Source organism: Galleria mellonella, unplaced genomic scaffold (genome assembly GCF_026898425.1).
Source record: "Galleria mellonella isolate WM207_F2 unplaced genomic scaffold, CSIRO_AGI_GalMel_v1 utg1634, whole genome shotgun sequence".
Lineage (NCBI taxonomy): Eukaryota > Metazoa > Arthropoda > Insecta > Lepidoptera > Pyralidae > Galleria > Galleria mellonella.
The window spans coordinates 1705452-1726916 of NW_026442007.1; the positions used below are offsets into that span (position 1 = coordinate 1705452).

The following is a 21465-nucleotide window of genomic DNA, read 5'->3' on the forward strand; positions in this document are numbered from 1 at the left end:
GCCATTTGTCACTTCAACGAACCTTCAGGGTCAACGAACTTATGCAATTTTGTATAATTGATATGGAATATGGCATAATTTGCATACCGGCCACAACTTTATCATGTGATAAAGTTGTGGTCATAATAGTCGTCAAATATTGTCATGTGAAAATATTTTGGAATTCCATTTTTTTTAATGGGTGATAATGAAATGGTAACTCCGCCTACGCTAATGATATACGCTGGCGGGGCACCAGTGAGAGATGATAGATGAGGCTGAAAACAGGTCAGTTAGCCCATCGTGAAGAATTCCATAAGGAGTAATCACGATGGTTTCCAGGGGGAGCCATGTGGAGGTCGACCTGATTAGTAATATTGTTAGCAATGGGGTTGTTAGACCCCATCCCTAACAACCCCTTTCCCCCCAACTTGGAATTCTATTTATTTATATTATAAATCTGCAAATCTGTAACAGTGGATGAATGGATCTCTGTTACTCGTTCACCCAAAAATAATGAATAGGTTTGAATGAAATTTGGTACACGAGTAGGTTATATTGTAGCTAAGTACATAGAAGACTTTTATATTGATTTATGCAGGTGAAGCCGCGAGATATAGCTAGTTTTATAGATGTGAAAGTTTGTAATGATGGATAGATGTTTGTTACTCTTTCACGCAAAAACTACCGAAAGGGGTTGAATGAAATTTGGTACATGGGTAGATTGTATTCTAGCTAAGCACTTAGAATACTTTATATACTTCTCTCGTGGATGAACGTCACAGAAAACAGCTTGTTTTAAATAACTTGATGTGAAAAAAGCGACTTTATTTTTAAAGAAAATTAATACCAATACCACCTATACTTTTTTTTATTGGTGAAAATAGTGTGGTAGCCCCGCCTGCGCTAACGGGATACGCTGGCGGAGCACCAGTGAAGGGTGATAGATGAGAATGAAAACAGGCCAGTTAGCCCATCATGATGAATTCACCAGGAATTAACCATGATAGTTTCCAGGGAGAACCGCGAGGAGGTCGACCTGGCTGGTTATATTGCTAGCAATGGGATTCTCAGTCTCCATTACTGACAATTCCTTTCCCCCTATACCTCCTATGTTTGTTTTATTAAACAATAATAATACAGATGTATTAAGAATTTTCTGTATGTAAAAAAAATTTAATTCGACAAGTTTTCTCGCCTCGCGTCGATTGCACACTTTTGCCTGATAGTCCACTATTCGATCGAAATGCCTACGGAATATTTGATATTCGTATGGTAGAATATTTTATGATCCGTCACAAATTGGAGAAGATTAGCTCCTCCAATTAGACATTGCTTAATAAGTTAATAGATTCCTTCAGTGGGCTAATCTTTCCGTTGAACACGGGTCCGCGCTCCTGGGAATCACAGCTGTCGCTATCGTATCCTAAACCCTCCCACGCAGGGACGCCCTATTCCTCGAACTCCTTTAAAAGTCCTTTTAAAATTCTTCGAAAAATTTCAGTCATCAATTCCCTTGACCAGCGTGGTGACTTATGGGCATAAACTCCCCAATGAAAGGGGGGAAAGAGATTATTAGTAATGAGGTCTAATAGCCCCATTGCTAGCAATATAACCTCTCAGGTCGACCTCCACGCAGTTCCCCCTTGTAACCATCATGGTTAATTCTTGTCCAATTCATTATGGTAGGCCAAGTGATCTGCATTCATACTCACCTATCATCTTGCACGGGTTCCATGCGGTTACCATGGGGTTACCATTCCATTTTCACCCATTAAAAAAACTCCCCAATGAAAAGGTCAATATTGCGTAGCTCCAAGTGCAAAAAGCAGATAATCACACATGTCGGAAAGTATTGGGGAAGGCATGTACCCAGAAGTGGATGGATACATGGCTAAAATGATGAATTATGATCATTTATAGATATACCACATAAACTGCCATATCTCATCCGTTGGTCATACTGCCTGACTGTTAAAAAGGTGTAGTTAAAATTAAGTAAGTAAAAGTAAAGTTTGAAGATAAAAATAATACAATAATATAAAATACTTTGATTGATTTTTGGGTGCTTTCTTCATTAACTAATTGCTGTTTTGCTTGATTTGTCCTCGTCCTACTTTACCGTAGATAAATTGCTCTGGTGGATTCTTAATGTTTCTCTTAGATTAATAACAGTTAGATGGAGTATCTCTCTACAAATGCTTCACTAAAAATAGATCAACTTTATTTTTTTGTCTGAAAATTTGTATGGTAAAACACATGGATATTATACATGTATAAAATATCAGACTCCTAAAAAAAAAAGAAAAACATCATTATATCAGCCGTTAATCATCTACTATTATATAGATATGGAGGATTTTACCGGTAGTTGTCACGTTTGGCAGACGATTTTAGCAACTGCAGTTAAGTTTTATTGACGTTTTACCAGACTTTGTACAGAAGTAGTTTGCTTGGGCATCGCTGCCTCATTCGTGTTTCTACCGTGAAGCAGTTGTGTTTGCATGGCTGTGTTTCGGTTTGAAGGGTGGAGAGAGGGTACAGAGGAATAACACCTGAGTCCTCAGGAATGGCAACGCATGGGGGGTATCATGGGCGAAACAGTATACTCTATTATGTCCATGGTACTGCTCATGTCTATAGGCGACGGTTACCACTTCCATCAGGTGGGCAGTCCGTTTATTTGTTATTCTAAGTTGCATAAAAAAATAAAAAATAAAAAATATTACATAAATAAGGTTATTTAGGACTAGTTGATATTTGTTTACTTTTATTAGAACTGTATTATGACTGAGATGCGAAAAACCTTTATAATTATTATAAATACGAGACTGAGCTTGTTAGTTTGTTTGTTGTTTACCTTTCGGTATCTATGTTACTTTACTAATTGTAATGAAATTTGATATACACGCAGTAGACGGAGGACTGGAGAAGGACAAAGGTTACTTTTTATCCCGGTGATATATCCCGGTCACGTGGACGAAGTTGCGGCTAAAATTTAGTTATTAATGAAAGAAATATAATACAAACAAACATTTGTGTTCAGAGCATATCTGTTTTTATATTAGTCTGGATGTTTTGTATATATATATATATATATATGTATGTATGTGTGTGTATGTATTTACAAAAAAAAAGTATATTTCTCTCAGTTGGCTGATATTTGTTGTACAAATACTTAGTTCGGGACTAGATGGCGCTGTATGACGTGTCCAGGTTTTTTTTTTAATGGATGTTTGATGATGTTGATGATGGATAGAACTTTCAAATCAAAATACAGTCGTACCTAACACAGGTACATAGGGGGAAAGGGATTGTTAGCAATGGAGTTTGTCAGCCGCATTGTTAGCAATTTGCCCTATTAGGTCGACCTCCACGTGGTTCCCCCTGGAAGCCATCGTGAACAATTCTTGTCGAATTCGTCACGATGGGCTAACTGACCTGCTTCATCCTCACCTGTCATCCTTCACTGGTGCCCCGCCGGTGTATACCGTTAGCGCGGATGGGGTTACCATTCCATTATCACTTATAAAAAAAAAAACTATGGATTACCGTTAGCCATTTTTTTTGTGGTACTCTTTAAAAGAGATATAAATAAAGGAAAATTGAACGAGGCCAAGTAGAAAGGCTGATTTGTTTAAAAGACCCATCAATCATCTCTCATTGGTTTTGATGAATCACTATGGCGGCGCATTGGAAATTGATATTGTGTTATATTAATAAAAATGCCACTGACGAAAAATGAATGATGCGATTTTTAATTAATTTCGAGGAACAATGATATTCTTTTACGGCCAACAGCAAAAGAAAGGGCGTTGATGTCTCCCATCGACATCAAAAAGATGTATTGATATTATAGATTGGTTAAACGATTATAGAGCCAAAATGTTATGAACAAACAAACGGAAATTGTTAATATTATTAGTAAAGATAATAACAATTAAACTTTTTTTTTATACAACTTAGAACGGCAAACAAGCTGACGGCCCACCTGATGGAAAGTGGTAATCGTCGCCTATAGACATGAGCAGTACCATGTACATAACAGAGTATACTGTTTTGCCCATAATACCCCCCATGCTTTGCCATTCCTGAGGACTCAGGTGTTATTCCTCTGTACTATGTAAATTCACGCCATATCCCACCCTTCAAACCGCAACACAGCCATGCAAACACAACTGCTTCACGGTAGAAACACGAATGGGACAGAGCTAGTTATTCTGATTTAAAAAGTAAACTACGGATTTTGATAAATTTTTTATAAGACTGTATCTGTAAGTATATTCTTTAAAATAAAAAAAAAAAAAATATCCAATTCGGTTTACAAGTAACAGCTATAATTTTTTTTTATACCACTGAGGTGGCAATCAAGCATACGTCCACCGGATGGTAAGTGGTTACCGTAGCCTATGAACACCTGCAATACCAGAGGTATTACGTGTGCGTTGCCGAACTTGAAGAAACCGGCAACAAAACAAAAGCAAAACGGCAGGGTCGGCAACGCGCGCGTAATACCTCTGGTATTGCAGGCGTTCATAGGCTACGGTAACCGCTTACCATCAGGTGGGCCGTATGCTTGTTTGCCACCTCAGTGGTATAAAAAATAATAATAAGTTTCCTGTCTATTGAATTGTATTTAGAATAAGTAAGGTTGGATCGGACTTTTCGCTGAATAAGATGGTTTGTCTTCGATACCGTGGAAAATAGATACTATTCCGAAATAAATTGTAATACAATTAAACAAAAATAATTATATATATACCAAAAATTTGATTGTTTATTTGTTTATAACGGATAAACTTTCACCTTTAGAAAGCTACATTATCTTTTTTTTATACCACTGAGGTGGCAAACAAGCATACCTGATGGTAAGCGGTTACCATAGCCTATGAACACCTGCAATACCAGAGGTATTACGCGCGTGTTGCCGACCCTGCAGAAACCTCTTTACCCCCCTTTTGAAAAACCCCATGCTGTAGTCTCTTGGGAAAACCTCGGCAGGGCGTTCATTCCACAACCTGAGTGTTCGTGGGAGGAAACATCTCTGAAACCGCGCAGTACGCGACCAATGAGGCTGTAGGACATGAGAATGAACTCCCTGTCGATGGCGAGCCGTACGATGGTAGAAAGTGGCTGTGGGCATCATATTGAACAATTCCTCTGAGTACAATCCGTTGTACAGGCGGTAGAACACGCAGAGTGAGGCAAAATCTCTCCTAAGCCTTAAAACAAAAAAAAAAAACAACCGAATTGAGAAACTTCTTTTTGTCGGATGAAAACAAGATTTTTGGATGTTTTTCAATTCATTGTCTAATATCTAAATTTATTTTATTACAGGTAATTTTTACCAACCATAAGCAAAGGAGATTCTGTTGGAAACTCCAGGTAAATGCAAAATCGTTTAAATAATCAAGTAACAAGGAACCCTAAGATTGTTAAATCAAAAATATTTCAAATTATACTGAAGCTTGCTTTTATCCTCGATATATATTCACTTGCCAAGATAAAAAAAATAGACTATATTCTTGTAACATATTGTATAAATTTCATAATGATTGGTAAAACCGTTATGACACCAACAAACAAACTTACGTATTTTTTTTTATACCACTCAGTTGGCAAACAATCATACGACCTTCCTGATGGTAAGCGGTTTTTTTTAATAGGTGATAATGGAATGGTAACCCCACCCGCGCTATTGGTATACACCGGCGGGGCACCAGTGAGGGATGATAGATGAGGATGAAGCGGGTCAGTTAGCCCATCGTGACGAATTCAACAAGAATTGTTCACGATGGTTTCTAGGAGGAACCACGTGGAGGTCGACCTGATAGGGCATATTGCTAGCAATGTCGAACTCCATTGCTAACAATCCCTTTCCCCCCGATGGTAAACGGTTAGGTACCGTAACCTATGAACGTTTTTAATACCAAGGGCATAACGTGCGTTAGCGACTCTGAAGGAACCTCTTTATCTCTCTTTTAAGAATCCCATTCTGTAGTCTCTTGGAAAATCCTCGCTCATTCCATAACCTTACGTATACTTCAAGTATATCACATTTATATAATAATTCTACGTCTCAGTTTCATTATCTAAATACGTAAAGTGGCATACTGTGTACCTTATAATACATTCACAATTGGATAATTCATGTTTTGATAACGTTATGTATATAATAGGCCGAGATATAACTCTAATATTCATCATAGCGAACAACTTTCTCCATAATATTTAATATTTCTTAAACCTTTCCTACAAAAGGACAAAGGGTGCATGGGTTTTTGGTAGTCGCATTACTTGTATAGAGGTATAACATAATAGCCCCATAGAAAGGTAACGCACAAGGGGTATCAAGGGCATTACAAATTATACTACAATGTTCGTAGACGACAGTTATTACTTTCTATCAGATATGGTAGGTCATTGTATTTTCTACGACTATGTCGCCAATTCTAAGCCGATTTGCATAACTCTTTTTACAATAACAAAATTAATCCAAACGGATTTGGAATTGGCGACGAGGTTATCATTCATCATTCTGGCCATCACCTGTCCACTGATGAACATAGGCCTCTCCAATAGACTGCTGCAAGGAACGGTTTTGAGCCCGCTGCATTCACTGACACCCTGCATTGCATTTGATGTCGTCACTCCATCTAGTGGGAAATTATTCTACACGTAGTGATCTGGTAGATGCTTATATACATGTATGTATGTATGTATGTATATGTGTGTATGTTTATGTATGTGTGTATATATATAATAGTATATAAGTGTATATAATGAGTAGGGATATATATTTTACATTATTACATATATCACATCTCTATATTAAGAAATAATAGAATTTCATCGTGCCTCCGATCAAACTGTTTATAATTACTCCTCTACATCCAAAGGTTGTCTGGAAGAGACCGTTTTTAGCGATAAGGTCGCCCATTGTTTTCTCATTGTGATTATTTCTTGTAATTGTTTATATTTATAATAAGTTTACTATTGTCACCTTTTGGAGGAAATAATAAAGAGTATCTATCTATAAAGTATAAATAATAATAATAAAAAAAAATACCTGCACACAAATTCGTGTCTATGGGTTATTGGAAGGTCAAGTATCAACTCCTTTAATACACTTTCTAAGTAATTTACTTTATAAGTGAATACACTTAGAAAGTGTATTAAAGGTCAATAAATAAATTGAGTATTTCGTCCTTTTGGAAAGTTTTTGTCATTGCTGACATAACAAAATTCATGCCATCTTACTGGGCAATAGTTGGAATAGTACCTACTTTATTACCTTATTTAAAAAGTAATAATATTAAGTAGTAATTTTGGGAGACTTTGTACAAAAGTCGATTGCTTGGGTACCTCTGTCCCATTCGTGTTTCAACCGTGAAGTAGTTGTGTTTGGATCGCTGTGTTTCGGTTTGAAGGGTGGGATATGACGTGAATTTACTGGGTACAGAGGAATAACACCTGAGTCCTCAGGAATGGCAACGCATGGACGAAACAGTATACTCTGTTATGTCCATAGTACTGCTCATGTCTATAGGCGACGGTGACCACTTTCCATCAGGTGGACCGTCAGCTTGTTTGCCATTCTAAGTTGTATAAAAAAAAGTAAACTTTTATTCAATATTTTACAATTAAGATTCGATTAGCTCGGTAGGCGTTATCTATAAATATTAAGTATTCGAGTAATTGAAAAAGTTAATATTAGTTCGGTTGAAACATTTGCATAATGTAATAGAGTATCAAGAGAAATAGCAATATTGTGCTTGATTAATTCTCATAAATAAAGAAACGAAATAGTTCTTTTACTTTCTTTTTTTATTTTCTGTATACACTCAGTCGACAATATGTTCATTCCATTATTTTTCCAATCCATTATGTCCATTTATCCATTATTATTTTTGTCTATATATATAACGGCATTTTTTTAAATATACTATGTGTATTTTATGTATATTTATTTATTACATTATTATTTATTATTATAGCTTTTTATTCACTTTATTTTATTTATTTATAAATAAATCACTACACTTACAGTATCCCAAAACGTGTACTATAGTGAGCCACAGGTTATATATATATATATAATCGAATAACCGTTAACCGATGGTAAGAAATTGTTTCCAATTGAGTAGATTTAAATGTGTCATTTAAATGTACTTAATAATAATGTACGACAATGAGTGGGTAGAAGAAGACATAACAAGGAGACATAACACCGCAATCTACTCGCGACCACGGCCCGTGTAACATGGTTGAAACGTGGAAATAATTCAGGTAAATTATAATATTTTAAATATATAAAACAATATCTATTTTGTCTTTGAAATAAAACATACATATGTGTAATGGAAAATTTATAAACTATGTGTGTTGTACCCGACAATCGTTTCGACTGCATCCGGAAGTATTTCAGGGTGAAGTACGGTACTTTAGGTCGCATCGTCTCAAGTATAATTTAGTACTTGTTCTTTATTCAATATCAGTAATAGTTTATAATAAATTACCATTGTATATATAAAAAATGGAAATAAGTTTATTAAAAATGTTACGATTATTAAAAAAGATACTTCAAATAGGACTAAGGTGTTATGCCTCTGTATCTTGTAATTTCACAGCCATACTCGTATTCACCCTTCAAACCGAAACACAACTATGCAAACATAGCTGCTACACAGCAGAGACACGAATGGGGCAGTAATAATCACACTCTACACACTACTTTTGTTTAATCAGACTCCCTCTGTAAATTATGGGAAGACAAGCCTCATTATCACTTCATTTTGGTTGTTTTTCCACATCGTTTACTACACACGACATCAAAAGATTTTTGTTGATTTAATATAAACACAATTTCTCCCGGCGGTGTGCATTAAGAAATCATTTATACCCAACATGAACATTTAAATACCCAATTAAAAAACAATTTCGCCGGGAACAATTAATCTTCGTTAGCGTAGCGACCTTGTTTTTCTAACTGGCTTTACGCAGGTAGGCAATTAGTTTGAGAAATCATTAATTGAGATGAAATTTTAAACAAAAACATGCTTCGTACACGGCGGTTTAAAGAAAAATCTCGTGTCATCGCTGTAGGTATACAAATAAATTTACCAGAGGGAGACTTTGTACAAAAGTTGATTGCTTGGGTACCTCTGTGTACGATTCGTGTTTCAACCGTAAAACAGTTGTGTTTGCATGGCTGTGTTTCGGTTTGAAGTGTGGGATATGGCGTGTATTTACTGAGTACGGAAGAATACACCTGAGTCCTTAGGAATGGCAACGCATGGGGGTATCATGGGCGAAATAGTATACTCTTTTATGTCCATGGTACTGCTCATGTCTATAGGCGACGGTTACCACTTTCCATCAGGTGGGCCGTCAGCTTGTTTGCCATTCTAAGTTGTATAAAAAAAAATATATAAAAAAAAGGATCAAACAAAATTTGAATGGAGAGTTCTACCGATGAAATTGAACATATACACCAAAGAGACATAGGTCTATAATCTATAATCGCCAACATACCATAATGACGCTGTTAGATGTCGAGCAAATACAGAAAATTTAAGTCTATTGTATTTTTGACTTTATTTTTCATGCAACTTAGAATGGCAAATAACCTGATAGTCCTCCTTATGGAAGGTGGTAATCGTCGTCTGTAGACATGTACAGTACCATGGGCATAACAGAATTTATATTACTGTATCACCCATGATACTCTCATGTGTTACCATTCCTGAAGACTAAGGTGTTATACCTCTGTACCCTGTCATTTCACTTTTACCCACCTGCAATTTCATTCCCATCTTTAAAACCGAAACAGCAATGCAAACAACTACTTCACGACAGTAACACGAATGGGACAGAGGTACCCAAGGAAACGAGTTTTGTATAAAGTCTCCCTCTGATGAATTCTTGATTTCTTACAATGAAAAAAATTGTTCTAATGTATTAATTTTAATTCAACTTTTTTTTATACCGCTTAGGTAGCAAACAAGCATACGGCCTACCTGATAATAATCAGTTACCGTAGTCTATAAACAACTACAACACCAAGGGCATTAGAGGACGTTGCCAACCGTGAAGAAACCTCTTTACCCCTTTTTTGAAAAACATTTCTTTCATTAATTGATAAAAAAATAAAAAAGCTATCAATATGGGGTTGAGGAAGATAAAGTTTATTTTATTTTATATATTAAATACAAAAAAAAAGGAAAAATAAAAATAAATATCCACAACTAATATGAGTATCTAAACTTCGATTCTATTTAAACCATTCAGACACTCTCGCTTTGATCTATTTTTGTTTATACAATAAAAAAAAAATATTTTTGTAATTTTATTAGATCTATTGAAGCATTAAAAGTATTCTGTTGAACACAAGAGTTATTATATTACGCCCCAAAGTTTGTACTATAAAAATATATTTACAATACCCTTAGTAGCACAACCATTCTTTGGATACAACTTCCAGCAGCAGTATTTCCGAACCGATACGACAACATATCCTTCAAGAAAAGAGTATATTCCTTTTTAAAAGTCCGGCAGCACACCTGCAATGCCGCTGGTGTTGTGGGTGATCATGGGCGGCGGTACTCACTTACCATCAGGTGAGCCGCATGCTCGTTTGCCCCCTGCGTTGTAAAAAAAAAGTAATATTATAAATGTAAAAAATACAGTATTGGTTCATTAACAATACCCAATATAATTTAACCAATAATATGATAACGTATCTATCTATCGTATTTAAGAGCTGCGCTCTTGTCGGTGGAGCTCTTGCCACTCACTACGATTTTCAGCGAGTCTCTTCACCTCTTGATACGACACGACACCAACTCCTTCCTTGATCTGCCTGATGTAACTATGTTTTGGTCTTTTCCCCTCCTTTCATCTATCTTACCTTTTATTTTAATGTTCATAAGTTTGTCGTGTCGTATCAAGTGTCTTAACATTTTTTCCTTTCTGACTTTAATATATGTACAGTGAAATATTTTTTTTTTTTTATACAACTTAGAATGGCAAACAAGTTGACGGCCTACCTAATGGAAAGTAGTAACCGTCACCTATAGACATGAGCAGTACCATGGACATAACAGAGTATACTGTTTCGCTCATGATATCCCCACGCGTTGCCATTCCTGAGGACTCAGGTGTTATCAGAGTGATATCAGTACCCAGTAAATTCACGCCATATCCCACCCTTCAAACCGAAACACAGCCATGCAAATACAACTGCTTTACGGTTGAAACACGAACAATAACCTAATCAATTTACTGATATATAGAATATGGCATACTGAAAGAACATAATAAAACATTGGAAATAAAACTAGTTTTAAATATTTACATGCCTATGTGTGGCAAAATATGTAATTATGCTTTTTTGAACACCATGTATCTCATGTTTCAAGTAAATAATAAATAAATAAATAAATGTGACAGTGAGTTAGTTTATTTGTTACCGTTTGGAGCCTTAACGTCTTAATCAATCGTCATGAAATATACACTGTCTTCCACGCACAACTACTCTTTGGAATCAACTTCCAGCAGCAATATTTCCGAACCGATACGACATCATAACCTTTAAGAAAAGAGCATATTCCTTTTTAAAAGGCCGGCAGCACAGCAGTGTAGGACGACCCCCACTAGATGGAATGACGACTTGAAATGCATTGCCGTGGTGCGTGAGTCAGTGGATTCAGGGGGCTCAGGACCGTTCTTCATGGCAGTCTATGGGGGAGGCGTATGTCCAGCAGTGGACGGATAACGGCTGAAATGACAATGATGATTCGTTCCGGGTACGTGGAAGAAGTCGCGGGCAAAAACTAATTATATGTACAATAGAACTTGGATAACTTGAACCTCATTAAGTGGAAACTCGCAGTAGGTAGAAAATAAATTGGTCATTCTCTTCCGCTGTATCCCAAAACATTTCAGGTAATAAAAGTATACATTTATACTGGGTAACATGAATTTTAAAAAGCAACCTCTCAACTCGAAGCTGTAAATATAATAACATTTTATTTTCCACTCCCAGAACTTAATGCAATAAAATCTTTATTAAAATACTGCAATCTGCTAAGTGGTTTAATAAAACCGTTATTATTTTAACTATGAATTTACAACCTGAATAATAATAATATTTAGAAATTGTGTCTTTCTAAGTTGAACTTTTAGTGACCAAAATCACTTACTGCTTTTTAATTCGAGACTTAAATAACCTTGAAGAGTTGAGCATATTCTTTTTTAAAAGGCCGGCTGCGGACCTGCATTTTCTCTGGTGTTGCGGTTGCTTATGGGCGGCCATAGTCACTTACCATCAGGTGAGCCGTATGCTAGTTTGTTCCTTGTGTAATAATAAATATTTTCCACATTTCCTTCGAAGTTCGAGTTCTCGAGGTTCTATTATATTACACTACATTATTATGTCAGTACTGACTTTAGATGGATAGGGTCTCTTCCTAAGACCAGGTAATGTTATTCTGCTATGTATTACATTGCTTTTACCCGCGACTCCGTCTGTATAACCGGGATATATAGTCGGCAACGTGCGCGTAATGCCCCTGGTATTGCAGGCGACCATAGACTACAGTGACCGTTTACCATCAGAAGGGCTGTATGCTTGTTTGCTATCTTTGTGTCTTTAGTCTTCTATACGTTTTCGATATACAACTCGAGAAGTATGTATGCCCATAATTGCCCCATCACTCCGCATAGTCCCAAATTTCAGCTGCGTAAAAACAGTTGCAATCTTGCCAATTGCGGTTGACGTGACCAATTTATGTCCGACATTCAGTACTCACGCGTGAGCCCATTGTTTCGGGGTTCATCCCCAAAAAGTCTCATGCCGCCAAACAATAGCGGACTCATAAAACAAAGTCGTCACTTCCCCTCTAACTAAGTAGGTTCCTTCGCGGGTAATTTTGTTGTTAAGATAAACTTAGCATTGTCGTTACATTCTTTTCATTGTGCTTGAACCCTTTGTTACCTTTGTACATTTTATGATGTACGACTTTCCACGTGATGTTTCCACGTCATATTTGTACGATTTATTGTACGTTTGTAGGTATATTGAAAATCTATGGGTCATTTTATTTGTTTGCCACTTTATTGTTTGGTTTTGATGGTGTGGGCGTATACTTATATAACACTATTTCACATTCTGATGGGTTTTATCTCCAATGTATACTAATTCTGCGTGACTGCGATATATTTACTGACCACGATAAAGAGTAGCTTATATATATATATATATATATATATATATATATATATATATATATATATAATAAAAAATATATATATATAATATATTTTAGTAGTAAATACACCGCCTACTTTTTCTGCTTGTCTTATGGTTGACGCTTACATATTATATAATTATGAATTGAAATTTAAATAAATAAATAAATATGTATATATTTTCACACTAAAAAAATAATATTACCTATCACTTGTATAGCAGTTATCCATTCAGCATTGCTTAGTTTAAAACTAGACAACACTTTGTATCTATGACATAACTTTTTTATTCTCTCTGGTTTATCAATTTCTAACAGTGACGATGAAGGCTCAGACGTTAAATACATTTAATTTATTTTATTATTCTTACAGTGTTTTGAATGAATGAATGAATGAAAATTTGTGTCAATAAACCATAACACTTACATATACATAGATTATAAGTAATAACAACATAAAAATAAATAAATAAAATATAAAAAAAATGTTTTAATATAATAAATTTAAGTAAAAATTAATTTGTTTTTATTATCAAAAACCTATATAATATAGTTTATTAAATACTGAGTGATATGTTAGACTATTTATTGTACATATTTTCTCCCACTAACACTCAGGTTAAGAAATGAGCTCCCTGCCGAGGTTTTCCCAAGAGACTACAGCATGGGGTACTTCAAAAGGGGGGTAAAGAGGTGTCTTCAGTGTCGGCAACGCGCGCGTAATACCTCTGGTATTGCAGGCGTTCATAGGCTACGGTAACCGCTTACCATCAGGTGGGCCGTATGCTTGTTTGCCACCTCAGTGGTACAAAAAAAAAACACTATTATAATATTTATGGCATTCATACAAACATCATAGCCATGATTATCTTCCTACCCTAATCCCAATTATTATTTGAGGTCGACGTAATATGTTTTTAATACAATAATAAATTAAAGCTAATTTGTATTACTTGTATTATTTCTTCTATTACTCAAACAATCACGTCACCATGTTCTATGGAGAGCACAATTTTGTATATCTATTCTTGAATTTGAAATATGATAGAAAAATATTGAATTGGTTTTAAAATACGACGTACCGGTAGAAGTACCATCATCGTTATCATAACAGTTTCTAACTGTTCACTGTTGAAGGTAAGCCTTGATAAGTATCGCCAGTAGTTGCCACACTTAGCAGGCGGATTGGAGATGTTTCAAGAAGGACGCTGCTGCCCAGCCCTCGTCCTCCCTTAATCGCAACGACATTCACGGGAAAGGAACGGGTGACTTATTCAAAAATTATATGTATCCAGCAGTTTATATCTAATACTGGTTATTTACAATGGGAAGGAAAATAAATCAAACTGTCCATTCATGATAGTATTCTACTAATGAAACTTTTTGGTTGGGGAGACTTTGTACAAAACTCGATTGCTTGGGTACCTCTGTCCTATTCGTGTTTCAACCTAAAGCAGCTATATTTGCATGGCTGTGTTTCGGTATGAAGGGTGGGATATGGTGGTGGTAATTTACAGGGTATAGAGTATACATCTGAGTCCTCAGGAATGGCAACGCATGGGAGGTATCATGGGCGAAACAGTATACTCTGTTATGTCCATGGTCATGTCATATGCTCATGTCTATAGGCGACGGCTACCACTTTCCATCAGGTGGACCGTCAACTAAACAAGCTGACGGTCCACCTGATGGAAAGTGGTAGCCATTCTAAGTTGTATAAAAAAAACTGTACATTTTTCTCCTCTGCCATATTTTTCGTTACGCGATGTCTTAACGTATTGTAAACAGTCAAATGTTTTATGTTTGTATAAGTATATAAAAGTATTATAACAAAAAGAAAAACAAAAGATCGTGGTGAGTTAAGTAAACTTCAAAAGTGGAGTTTTATAACTTAACCAAAGCAGTCAACGCTGAACTTTGCCAACACTTCGCAAGATATGTTTTTATGATTCAAACAAGACAACAGTAACTTTGTTCTGCTATAAAATGTGTGAACAGTAGTTGTTTTCCATATTTTTTGTCTGTATAAAGTCTAAAAAGTCACATAATATGTTGAAAATTATGTTTATTTTTGCGATTGTGTGAGTCGAAGGATTCTATGAATAAATGTTTTCTTACTTCTTTTAATAATTAAAAAAAAGAACATATAATTAATGATACCAAAACAATATAAAATAGAATTAAGAATCTTCATCTTTTAAATTGACTCGAGATTAAATATGAACACATTAATAAATATTAATTTTCTGGAAAATCATTTGTAAATAATTAATTTAAAAAAATAAACAAAATAAAGGCAGTGGATATAATAGTGAGAGAGAGAACCGAGAGAGTTGGAAAAATCATAATAATATATAAGGTATTAAAAATACTTAGGGATCGACTCTCACAGAAGCATGGGAAGAGAATTGCACAATAATAAATACTATAACAAAAAAAAAAAACTCTCAAAATTCAAAATTCAAAATTCAAAAATCATTTATTCATGTAGGACATTTTAGCCGCTTATGAACGTCAAATTTTTACATTATAATTTTATTTTTTTCCCTACCGTCCAGTTCGGTATATAGATCCAATTGAGAAGAACTGGCAAGAAACTCAATTGAATTACTTTTTTTTTTAAAGCCAGTTTATTTACAATGTATATTTATATAGGTGTCTATGTCTAACATTAAATGAAAATTCAGTGCATGAACAACTATTGCCATGCACACTCGTCATTCAAGTAATCGTTTAGTGAGTTAGTAGTAGAGTCTCTTTAGCTAGAATAATATAAATAAACGTATTTCTATATTATGCACTTACTTCCACCTTACGTGTGTCGCATTAAAATGTGTGTCATTCACATGTGCTGCATTGATGCGAATGATTGATTAAATGATTTATTCTCCAGTGCTTCAACAGTGACGTTTAGTATTTCACAATACTAATAATAAAATATTAATATTTATTTATTTAGAATTATTAATGTCAGTTTTTTTATATACAACTTAGAATGGCAAACAAGCCGACGGCCCACCTGATGGAAAGTGGTAACCGTCGCCTATAGACATGAGCAGTACCATGGACATAACAGAGTATACTGTTTCGCCCATGATACCCCCCATGCGTTGTCATTCCTGAGGACTCAGGTGTTATTCCTCTGTACCCTGTAAATTCACTATTATATTCCACTCTTCAAACGGAAACACAGCCATGCAAACACAACTGCTTCACGGTAGAGATACGAATAGTACAGGGGTGCCCAAGCAAACGACTTTTGTACAAAGTTTCCTTCTGGTAAATCCTCTATTATCCATAGCGTATTAGCATTATTTAATACTTATGTTAATTTTTTATCTATATTTATAACGAGAAGTTTATAATTTTAACATATTTATTGTATATGTTTATTATATTTGTATTCTACTAAACTTGTAAACTTTTTTCTCTGTACCTTTCCTGCACTAGATTACCCGCTGATCATTTTCTCTCTCACTGCATTGGCTGGAAGAGATCTCTTTCAGAGATAAGTCCACCCTTGCTAACAAGTTGTTCAACTAATCGCTGTATTTTTTTTAAAGTGTAATAAAATATAATATAATATGTATATACATATATGTCGTTTCCGACAATTCTTAACTATTGCTGCTACTACTATCTTTGCCCGCGACTCTGCCCCTAGATATATTATTCTAATTTTACTATAGTTTCCTATTTCTGTACAATATGAAAGAAAACAACGCGCCATTCAAACCACAGTTGGGTGATCGTTTCTTGGCACGATTCTCCGTCTACACAAATGTAAACTTGATCAAAACTTATGTTGACTGTTCAAAATCTTTTCAGTTTTAGGAAAAATATTCCGAAAAATATTCATACAATTATAATCTATTTTTTTTTTATTAAACACTAGCGGCCCGTCCCGGCTTCGCACGGGTGGACTTTTTTACAACATTTTAAAAAGTGGTTATTGTGGCATAACGATAATAGTTGGACATATAGTATCGCGAAGTTTTTTATAGTTATTGATATTTTCTTCAATATTGTAGAACATACTTTTGTTTCTGTTGATCATCAACAGTTTCCGCAGCACACTCGACAAAAGATATTTTATAGCATTTTTTTACATCTTCAGTTACGTTACTAAAGTTTTAGTAAGGACCCCTAACCTTTTCTAACAATGAATATAGCCTATGTTACTCAGGATGAATGTAGCTTTCTAATGGTGAAAGAATTTTTGAAATCGGCAAAGTAGTTTTTGTGTTTATTCATTACAAACATACATACACACAAGTAAGAAACCAATTACAGGTTTACACAAGTAGAAACATGATTTAACTAATGCAGATGACATCGCGAGTACTTACAATCGACTGAATTAAACTTAGAATAACACCATTATGGTACTACATACATTATTAGGTAGGTAGTTTTGCAAAATAAAATGTTGATGTTACAAGCTTAAAGATGAACCATCAAAGAACCACTGTCTCAGCACACGTCTAGCGAATTCTATCCTAGAATTAAATAAATCTAAATCGAAATCTCTAGATAATTTATTAAAATTATCTCTTCCACGTTAGAGATTTGATTTTTTTCTATAGTGGAAACAAATGGAAGGAATTTCGGCGTGAATTTACAGGGTACAGAGCAATAACACCTGAGTCCTCAGGAATGGCAACGCATGGGGCGTATCATGGGCGAAACAGTATACTCTGTTATGTCCATGGCACTGCTCATGTCTATAGGCGACGGTTATCACTTTCCATCAGGTGGGCCGTCAGCTCGTTTGTCATTCTAAGCTGTATAAAAAAAAGAATAAGGTGGCATTTAATGGTTTGGTTGGAACTCGTAGAGAGAGTTGATACAGAAGGAAAATATTATTGGAAGTAACCGCCCTGTATATGACGAGGTATTCTTGTAAACCGACTGTGTTCAGGGGGAGCACGAGTAATTTATGTTTTTGCAATGTAATCTAATTTTTTTGTATGTTATTGCGCCGCCTACAGCTAAGGCTGTTCTCTTCTGTCTGTAAACGTATACGTTCCGTTTAATTATAAGACTTTGATAACGGTGCTCTTTTTGTAAATTTATCTTAGTAATTTTTTTTCCTTCTTACAGAATTGTGATTTATTAGTCCTTTTGATGAAGGAAAATATCCTTAATACAAGTGGATTATGCTTTGAAAAAAAAATAGCGACTCTAATTGTAAAATTGTAAAATATTTGAATGTAGACTTGTGTGTCTGTTACAAGTAGATATTGTTTTGCAAGGAAAAGAACTTCAATGAATGTGGAAGAAGCGAAAGAGGTTTGTTTGAATCGAAGCATTTGGCGTTCCATTGTTTCTGCCTACCCTAATGGGAGACAGGCGTGACAGATATGTATGTATGTAGAACTTCAACTAAATCGGTGGTCACCGAATAAATATGTAAAGTAATACAGGAGTAGTAACATGTAACTATATCTATATATATATATATATATATATATATATATATAAATGCACGCAAATGTCGCACGAATAATTAAAAAAATTCAGTCGAATTTGGAACCCTTCTTTTCTATAAGATTTTCCTTTTGGAACCCACAATAACTGTTTGAGGAAAACGTTGAATAGTACATTGTGTTTTCAATTTTATCCTGTATACAGACCAACAACCAAAATAATATTGTATATATTTAAAAATATTATTCCTTTTAAAATAATATCTCTGAATTTCACTTCATTATAATGTAATAATTCTTGATATTCGTATTGAATGAATTCTAGTCTAATGATTCTGTCGAAATTAATATGTAAAACTCAATGTTTTTTTTTTCAACTATTATATATATATTAATGTCTAATTTATAAACATCATTACGTTTGTATTCTTCAGTAAAAACTGACTTTAGTTGTACCAAAATTTGTTATATTGATTTAAAAACTAAACTATTAAACCATTTGATAAAATTTTAAAAAGAAATATCTATAAATATATCTTTTTAATTAAAAAAAAATATTTTCGAAATCGATTTATAATTGACGAAGTTACAAGGTAACAAACACACAAAAAATATGATCTAACTGAGAACCTCATTATTTTTAAGTTGGTTGTAAATACCTACTTACGTGCTGTAATTATTTATGTAATATGCAGAACCAAAGGGAGACTTTGTACAAAAGTCGACTGCTTGGGTACCTCTGTCCCATTCATCGCATTCATGTTTGCATGGCTGTGTTTCGGTTTGAAGGGTGGGATATGGTGTGAATCTACAGGGTATAGAGGAATAACATCTGAGTCCTCAGGAATGGCAACGCATGGGGTGTATCATGGGCGAAACAGTATACTCTGTTATGTCCATGGCACCGCTCATGTCTATAGGTGACGGTTACAACTTTCCATCAGTTGGGCCGTCAGTTTGTTTGCCATTCTACGTTATATAAAAAAAAAAGATTCAAAATATATGAATCATACAAATCTCTCTTTAACTTTTCATGATATTCTGAATGGCAAAAAAACCGACATACCTGACAGAAAGTAATAACCGTTGACCAAGGACACGAACAGTAGCATGGTAGGCGCAAAATACATATGATACCCATGGTATTCCTCGTTCATTACCATTCCTGACCACTATGATCTTATGGCACCATATGAAGTAACTTCACTGCATCTCGTCGCTGTTTAAGTATATCCTATTCCAAATACTTGAATTACTAACGATATTAGTAAACTTTCTGCATTATGCTTATTATCATATAAAGCACTTATTTGTTATATCTCCTGTCACCATTCCTGAGGTCTATGGTATAATAAGCTTCGAACTTCAAGTTGCTAAATTACTCAACGAACTGTGGAGAGGACTATGCACGAAGTTTCTTTGTGTGATAAAATATGAAATGAGGACACCCATAGAAAAACCAAAGTGACCGACACATTCTGAAGGATAAGCAAGCTGAAGTGGTAATGGGCTGGTCACGTAGCTCGAAGAACAGACAATGGATGGGGAAAAAGGCCCTTGAGTGGCGATCCTGTGTAAACAAACTTAGTGTAGGACGACCCGCCATTAGATGGAGCGACGACTTCAAACGCATTGCAGGGAGTCAGTGAATGCAGGAAGCTCAGGACCGTTCTTTATAGCAGTCTATGGGGGAGGCCTATGTCCAGCAGTGGACGGATAACGGCTGAATTGATGGTGATGAATCTTTAATTATATATTTATGTTAGTAATTATTTCCATTCGTGTTTCTTTCATGAAGCAGTTGTGTTTGCATGGCTGTGTTTCGGTTTGAAGGGTGGGATATGGCGTGAATGTACAGGGTACAGAGGAATAACACCTGAGTCCTCAGGAATGGTAACGCATGGGGGGTATCATGGACGAAACAGTATACTCTTTTATGTCTATGGTACTGCTCATAGGCGACGGTTACCACTTCCCATCAGGTGGCCCATGGGCTTGATTGCCATTCTAAGTTGTATAAAAAAAATTAAGATGAGGAGAAATTTTTTTTAAAAAATGACGTCTTTGTACTTTCGAAAGATGCTTAGAAACATTTAAATATGTGTGAATAACTTCAATACCACTATTACAAGACCTTTATCTCGAAGTAGAGCTTCGGAGACGTATATACAAAGTCGGATGCTACAGCTAGTTGTTTATTTGCACATTCCACAACGAAACGTCTACTGGAAACACTCTTATATGATAAAAGAACAATGTTACGATGTTATTCTTATCTCTTTCACAAAAGAAATATATTTTTCGCGTCGGCATTTGGAAATGTTTGCGCGAATGTTTATTATGTGTATACTTTTTTGTCACTTCTCACCAAACAATGGAGTCATTTTTATGGTGTGTGACGTGAAATGGTGGATATATAAGTATAATAGTTCAGCCTCATGGATATTGGAGTTATTATATAGCCCGTTTATGGCCGTATGCCTATTTATATGATTCATGACTCTTACTGAATTTAGTTGACTCCATAAAAGACGTAAACGACTCCTTACTAATATTTTGTATGTGAACGTGAGTTTGTTACATTGTAGCGTCTTAACAGTTTAACAAATCACTAAGAAATTTGGTATGAACATACTATATGGGCAAACGCAGTGTAAGACGGTCCCCTACTAGATGGAGTGACTACCTGAAATGCATCGCAGAGAGTCAGTGGATGCAGGCGACTCAGGATCGTTATTTATGGCAGTGTATGGGGGCGTATGTCCAGCAGTGGACGGATAATGGCGTAAATGATGATGATACTACAT

At 35.2% G+C, this 21465-nt stretch overlaps 1 protein-coding gene across 1 annotated transcript in view; it reads left to right on the top strand.

Annotated features, from left to right (window-relative positions):
• Window positions 1–21465, top strand: part of LOC113514056 (connectin-like) — a 263683-nt gene that overhangs the window by 117296 nt on the left and 124922 nt on the right. The window lies entirely within an intron of this gene.